This window comes from Gekko japonicus, unplaced genomic scaffold (genome assembly GCF_001447785.1).
Source record: "Gekko japonicus isolate JY-2015 unplaced genomic scaffold, Gekko_japonicus_V1.1 scaffold4752, whole genome shotgun sequence".
Classification (NCBI taxonomy): domain Eukaryota; kingdom Metazoa; phylum Chordata; class Lepidosauria; order Squamata; family Gekkonidae; genus Gekko; species Gekko japonicus.
The window spans coordinates 67,943-75,785 of NW_015172693.1; the positions used below are offsets into that span (position 1 = coordinate 67,943).

General features: G+C 44.5%; 1 pseudogene; it reads right to left on the minus strand.

Moving 5' to 3' along the window:
- The window catches only part of LOC107119319, a 60,894-nt pseudogene extending 53,093 nt beyond the window's left edge, over nt 1-7,801 (minus strand).
- Between the last annotated feature and the right edge of the window lie 42 nt (nt 7,802-7,843).

Sequence of the window (7,843 nt, forward strand, 5' to 3'; positions counted from 1 at the left end):
CCCGGGGGAACTGCGATCCCCCCCAAATCGACCTCTGCCTCTATGATTCTATGAGGCATTAATCTACTTCACTGCCTAGGCAAATGTTTCATTATCATGAGAGGCTTTCAGAGAGTACAGAGAAAAATATGTGTGTTTTGGTCACCAGACTGGGCTACATACATTTCTCTGAGCCTGGGGGAAAAGAGAGGGGAGGATGAACACAAAGGAGAGGAATAGGCACAGAGAAGGTCCTCATCAAGGGCAGCTACCATAAAACAGTTCATGTCCACAAACCAGCAGGCTCAGCCATTTTAACAGGTAGCCTACATACTAACGGTTATTGGAAGGATCTTAACCTGTGTGAATATGGTGGTGAAAGGTAAGGCTTTGACTCTGATGGAACCTCATTCCACATTCCAGGCATTCGTATACCTTTTTTCATGTGTGAACCTTTTGATGTGAAGTTAGGTGGTGACTTCGAGAGAAGCACTTTCCACACTCTAAGCAACTATATGGCTTCTCCCCAGTATGAATCTTTTGATGTGCTTTTAGATTGTCAATCCGTGAGAAGCACTTTCCACATTCCAAGCATTGATATGGCTTCTCCCCAGTATGAAGCTTTTGATGTGCAGTAAGGTTGCCATTCTGAGAGAAGCACTTTCCACACTCCAAACATTTATATGGCTTCTCCCCTGTGTGAACCCTTTTATGTTTAGTTAGTTCACCATTCAAAGAGAAGCACTTCCCACACTCCAAGCATTTATATGGCTTCTCCCCTGTGTGAACCTTTTGATGTGCACTTAGGTTGCCACTCCCAGAGAAACACTTTCCACACTCCAAGCATTTATATTGCTTCTCCCCTGTGTGAACCTTTTGATGTCTCCTTAGGTGGCCATTCCAAGAGAAGCACTTTCCACACTCTGAGCATTTATACGGCTTCTCTCCTGTGTGAACCTTTTGATGTACATTTAGGTCGCTACTCCGAGAGAAACACTTTCCACACTCCAAGCATTCATGTAGCTTCTCCCCAGTATGAATATTTTGATGTACTTTTAGGGTGTCATTCCGAGAGAAGCACTTTCCACATTCCAAGCATTTATATTGCTTCTCCCCAGTATGCAGCTTTTGATGTGCTCTTAGGCTGTCATTCCAAGAGAAGCACTTCCCACATTCCAAGCATTGATATTGCTTCTCCCCTGTGTGAACATTTTTATGTGCAGTTAGGTGGCTATTCTGATTGAAGCTCTTTCCACACTCCGAGCATTTATATGGCTTCTCCCCAGTATGAATCCTTTGATGTGCAATCAGGCTGCTATTCTGTGAAAAGCACTTTCCACACTCCAAGCATTTATGTGGATTCTCCACATTATGAATATTTTGATGTGCTTTTAGGGTGTCATTCCGAGAGAAGTACTTTCCACACTCTAAGCATTTAAATGGCTTCTCCCCAATATGAATCTTTTGATGTGTTTTTAGGGTGTCACTTCGAGAGAAGCGCTTTCTACACTCCAAACATTCATGTGGCTTCTCCACAGTATGAATATTTTGATGTGATTTTAGGATGCCATTCCGAGAGAAGCACTTTCCACACTCTAAGCATTTAAATGGCTTCTCCCCAATATGAATCTTTTGATGTGTTTTTAGGGTGTCACTTCGAGAGAAGCGCTTTCTACACTCCAAACATTCATGTGGCTTCTCCACAGTATGAATATTTTGATGTGATTTTAGGATGCCATTCCGAGAGAAGCACTTTCCACATTCCATGCATTTATCCCTTTTCCAGCATGTTGGAACATTCTGATATGTTTTAACACTGAATTTGCAGCTGAACCCTTTCTGGTTCATGGCACCATTAGGCCTTCTCTTTTTAGTCTCTGTTTCATTTTGAGCAGAGATCTTTGGCTTATTTCTGCTCTGACAGGCCACCAATTCATTCTTTTGCTTCTGTTTAGCTTTCTTTTTTCTTCTGCAGTGTCTCTTTGATACCACTTGATTCCCAGATTTTGCTTCCACCTGCAAATTGTTGTCTTTTTCCACACGTCTGCTTCCTGATTCTTTCTCACTCCCCATCTCCTTCACATCTGCAACTGCAAAAGAGAGACAGAAATTCAGTAAGAATCAAAAGGTACAAAATCCAGTTAATGGGTAAAATGGCTGAACATAGGGGGGGGGCAGATTAAAGGACAGGTAGGTTGGTTGGTGGGTACTAGAGAAGGAAACATGGAAAGGGGAGCATGCAGGGGCTTCCATGACACAAATAGTGCAGGGAGGAGGGCCCAGGGGAAAATAAGGGACTCCCCAAAATTCCTCGTAGTTTCCCCACAACCAGGGCCTTTTTGTAGAAAAAGCCCAGCAGGAACTCATTAGCATAATAGGCCACATCCTGACACCAAAGCTCATTAGCATATTAGGCCGCAGCCCCGTGTTGTCAGAAGTGTGGTCATCCAGCCACACCCACCTTTTGCTTCTTATTCTGTTTACCTTGTTTGTTATCAAAACCCAGGGCCTTTTTTTGTAGCAGGGACTCCTTTGCATTGGAAGCTATGGAAGGCATAATCAAAAATAAAGCAAGGTACCTCAATACTGGCCACTAATTTCAGGATGATGGTGGGATTGCAGTGCCAAAAATAAGGGACACTGAACCATTCCAGCACAAAATAGCTTGAAGACACCCCTCTACTATTTAGAATAGAAGCAAAGGTTTACTCATGAGCAGGGCTCTTTTGTAGAAAAAGCCCAGCAGGAACTCATTAGCATAATAGGCCACACCCCTGACAGCAAAGAGAGAGAGCGAGAAGGAAAGAAGGAGGAAAAGAGGGAAAGAAAGAGAGAGAAGGAAAGAGGGAAAAAAAGAGAGAAGGAAAAGAGAGAGAGAAGGAAAGAAGGAGGGAAAGAAAGGAGGAGAGATGGAAAGGAGGAGGAAAGAGGGAAAGAAAGAGAAAGAAGGAAGGAGAAAGAAAGAAAGAAAGAAAGAAAGAAAGAGAGAGAGAGAGAGAGAAGGAGAGAAAGGGGGAAAGAGAGAGAAGGAAAGAAGGAAGGAAAGAAGGAGGGAAAGAAAGAAAGAGGGCAATGAGATGGGGGAGAGAGGCTCTCCCGCAGCCCCCCATCAAGCCTCCGTGGGGGGGCCTACACCCCCCCACACCGCCCGCCCCCCCACACCAGCAATTACTGGGAGCAGGGAGAGTGGAGAAGGAAGCACCGCGAACCCCAATGGGGCCCTTTCCCACTTTGCCTGCTTTTTCTTACAAGGCTCCAGGGAGCTCCCTTTAAGAGCAGGGAGCCAGAATGCCTCGGACACCAGCTCTCCGCACAGAGAGCCGGCGTGCGGGGCCCTTTCTCACGGCGAGCTCCCTTTCAGTGCAGGGCGCCCGAAGGTGCCGGACACCTAGTCTCCATGTGGAGACTAAGCGTGTGCGGCAGTTTTCCCTGGCTCCCAAAGGCACCAGACACCCGGTCTCTGCATGGAGACCGAGCATGCAGGGCGGTTTTCCCTGGCTCCCTGTACTTAAAGGGAGCTCGCTGTGGGAGAGCCACTCTACGTCAAAATTGCAAAGCCAAAGAAGAAAGCAGGAACCATGGGGATTTCCTTGCAGGAAACTGACTGAATATTGTCCATCTCTCCTGATCAGACCTCTCTTCATCAACACGTTTCTCTTTACAGCATGAAAATATTTTATGCTTTCTTTTCCCGGCACTTTAAGATCTCCAAGTTTGGGAGCGCTGTTCTTTCCTCCGTGGCAAATGAAAGTACGTCCCGAAATCAAAGAGAGCCAAAGGAAGATGCCACCTGCCCCCCTCTCTTCTGTGTACATAATAAAAAAGAAAAGATCCTCACCAAGAGAGGCCACGGCCTCGTAATTTTCCACCGTCACTTCCCAGAAGAGTTTTCTTTGGCCTGGATCCAGCAGAGCCCATTCCTCCTCCATGAAGAACATGGCTACCTCCTCAAAGGACACCGGGGGTCTCTGAAAGAGGAAGAAATATGGCCCACGTGATCCTCTATTCCTGCCCCTGGGCTTTCAAGAAGCAAAGAAGGACCCCGAAGTCCACTCAATTGATTAAAAGAATGCAAAACATCAAACCGATGGCAAGGGAAATTGCTTTAACTTTTTCGAGCCTCTGAAATACACTGATAGTCTCCAAGAAATACAAATTCAGAAAACTGTGAAGGTAAACATCTTGCAGAAAAATTACTAAATTGGGGGGAGGGGGGGATTATCTATCCACAATAAAACGAAAGCCAGGAGCCTCAAAACTGGCCACCAGCTTCAGGATGACTGTGGGAACTGCAGTGTCCAAAATGAAGGGAAAGGAAATATCCTGGCCCAGATTAACGACAAAAAAATCCCTCTAATCTCTTGCAATGGGAGTGATGGTTTACTCCTGAGAAGCCAGGAAGGCGGAAGCTGCACAAGCAGGGAGAGCGGAGTTAATTCCCTCCTTAATGAAAGAAACCTTCAGACCAGTTTCCAGTTCAGAGACCTTCTTGAGGGCGATGCTCATTGGACTCACTCTCTAGAGCAGGGCTTAACCCTTCATGTGCCATGGACCTCTTTGGCAGCCCGGTGAAGCATATGAACCCCTTCTCAGTTAATGTTTTTAAGGGGTATAAATGATGAATTTCAAGTTACCTGCAACAACTTAAGAGTATATGAAAATATCTGATTTCTATTGGTGACAAAGTCACACGTACTACTACAATGACTGTGGTTTGTTGCCGACATTCATTATTGAAGGGAATGCTAACTTTCAGTTAGAGCTTTGTGAAAATAAAGATGCAATTTGTTTCGCATTCAAGTTCATGGACCCGCCGAAATCTGTCCCAAGTTAGGAACCCCCGCTCTAGAGGAAGAGACAATAGATCAGTGATGGCAAACCTTTTAGAGACCGGGTGCCCAAACTGCGACCCAAAACCCACTTATTTATCGCAAAGTGCCAACACGGCAATTTAACCTGAATACTGAGGTTTTACTTTAGAGAAAACAACTCCTACATTAACTTAAGATGATCCAGACAAAATAAGGAAAGCAATCCCAAATGCTTTCATTTACTTAAAATTATTTGGCAGAGAATTCGACACTTTAATGATGGTCTGGGCCTGGCTGGGGCGATGGCACGCGTGCCCACAGAGAGGGCTCTGAGTGCCACCTCTGGCACCCATGTCATAGGTTCGCCACCACTACAATAGATGCTTTAAAAACTTCCATCATAGGAGCAAAATATGGCCCAACACCTCTATGGGGGTTAGCCCATGGAACATTAAAAAAAACAAAACTGTGAGCGTAACAAGCTACAGGGGCCAGTAAGAACAGACAAATGGACCCTGTTGGATAAGACCAGGGGTCCCTCTAACTGTTAAGAATAAAAAGAAGCCTAGGATTGTTGTAGGGAGATCTGACCCAAAAGCTTCTCTACCAGTGCTCCCTCTGGACAGCTCTTTCTCCTCAACTCCTGTTCACGCGTATTTTCTCTCCTTCCCCTATTCTTGCCCAAGAGCTGTTGATGAAATCCTAAACTCACCTTTCCTGCAGATGTGCAAAAGCCAAATTCTCCCTCCAGCCAGGAGAAGCAAGAAAGAAGAGGGGCCCTGTGGAACTGCATATCCCATAAATTTTCGTATCGTTCTCGAGGAAAAACCACGCCATGGATACCTGGAAAAGGCAGGGACGATCTCTCTGGTGCTTGCAAGTCCTTCTGGGAAACACAGTCCGCTGCAACAGCAACGCCCAAACGAAATTAAAAAATAAGTATTTGGGAATGTGGAATAGGGTATTTTGCTCATTTGTCACTTTGTGGGGCAGCTTCCTGTGTATATAAATAAATATTTTGTCTTGTTTTGTCATACCCCCTGCTTCAGTGATCTCTGTCATCTTCAGGCTCAATACAAAAGTGATGGGGAAATTTTTGAGGGTTCCAACAAGGAGTTCAATGGAGACGCTGGACTTCAGCAGAAATTAATTTATTAAGAAGGTTGAACTACAGAGAGAGTTCCTATCCAGATACTGAAAATCAGTCTCCAAAGTTCTAACCATCTTTCATCTCCGTTTACCCTCTGACCTCTTCACTATGTATTCACTACGTTTTCATTATCATTTACATTGTTTACCAATTACATGTCTTCAACACACATTTCAGCACATGCAAAGGGACCCTAACCCTAAAGATAGCAGGCATTTATTCAGTGGTAAGCAACTGTTTGTGATTTATGTCTTCACGTGCTAACTTCTGTATCTTGTATCTGAGGGCTAGGCTCAGAACAGACATCGCCAGGCAATTGTTTATCTTATTGTATCACACTACATCTTCTTGAAACATGCACCTCTATTCTTAATGTAACATCTCCTTATGTTGCCGCAGCACTGATGACATTAGCAAAATACAGGAATTTAGGACATACCATTCTTAATGTAACATCTCCTTATGTTGCCAGCAGCACTGATGACATTAGCAAAAGAAATTTAGGACATACAACGGTCTTAAGTTTTAAAGCACAGAAAATGGAGTTGTTTTTGGTTAATTTCTCTGTCAAAACTTACCTCACAGCAGCAACCCAAAGTGTTTCTACTTTCTACCCTAAGAACATCTTGTCACTGAGGGGAAGGATTATACCACGAGAATGAAAAGGAAACGGTGTGGAACCGTGTTCATAAATTCAAGAGAGTCAAAGGAAGTTGCCACCCCCCTCCCTTCTCCTCCATGTTCATAATAAAAGGGGAAAGTGGCCTTACCCAGAGAGACCACAGCCTCATAATTTTCCTCCATCACTTCCCAGAAGACCTTTCTTTGGCCTGGATCCAGCAGAGCCCATTCCTCCTCTGTGAAGGACACGGCTACCTCCTCCAAGGACACTCGGGGTCTCTGAAAGAGGGAAACACGGACCACTTGATCATCTATTCCTGTCCCTGGGCTGTCAAGAAGGAAAGAAGGATCCCATCACCCACTCATTTAAAAGAATGCAGTACACCAAACCAATGGCAAGGAAAACGGCATTAACTTTTTTGGCTTCTGATAGCTGTAACACACTGAAAGTCTCCAAGAAAACTGCATCAAACTGGGCTTCTCTTGGTTAAATCCAATTAAATGGAAAAAAAACAAAAAACCCTAATTGACTGTATAACACTGTCTAGTACACTCTCCTGCACATTTAACCCTACAAATGCACGGACATCGTGATTTCAGAGATGGTTTCTGTTTTAAACATTTTCCCCCTGCAGAAGCATTCTGTGTTACTCTAAAGCTTTGTAAAAAATAAACTGACCTAATTAAGCTCATCATATATTTTGTTCTAATTTTTCTCACAAGCCCCAGGCCTACTCATCCCAGGCGGTGTTGGGCAGGCGAGAGAGATGTAGGGCACAGAACATGCAGCTCCACAGCTTAGAGGGAACATTGCTTTCTGGGTATTTTGTGCATTGTGGAATTCCTGCAGTTTGCACAGCATGCCCCTGGACTGCAACTAAACTACTGCATCATCTCCACAGAATTTGGATTTCACAAAATAACAACCGTTTAAAGTAAAGCTGAACATCTTGCAGGAAAATCACAAAGCTGTATGGGAGGGAAATTATTTGTCTACAATAAAATGAGAGCTGGGGTCTGGGAGTCGAGATGCCAAAAATGAAGGGAACGGACGCATCCTGGTCCAGATCGACAACAGAAAATCCCTCTAGTATTTTACCATGGAAGTGATGGTTGACTCCCGAGAAGACAGGAAGGTGGAAGCAGCACAAGCAGGGAGAGTGGCATGGATTCCCTGGCCTTCATGCAACACACCTTCACCGGTTTTCAATTCAAAGACCTTCTTGAGAATGATTCTCATTGGGATCATTCACCAGAGTAAGTAAAGGTAAAGGTTCCCTTG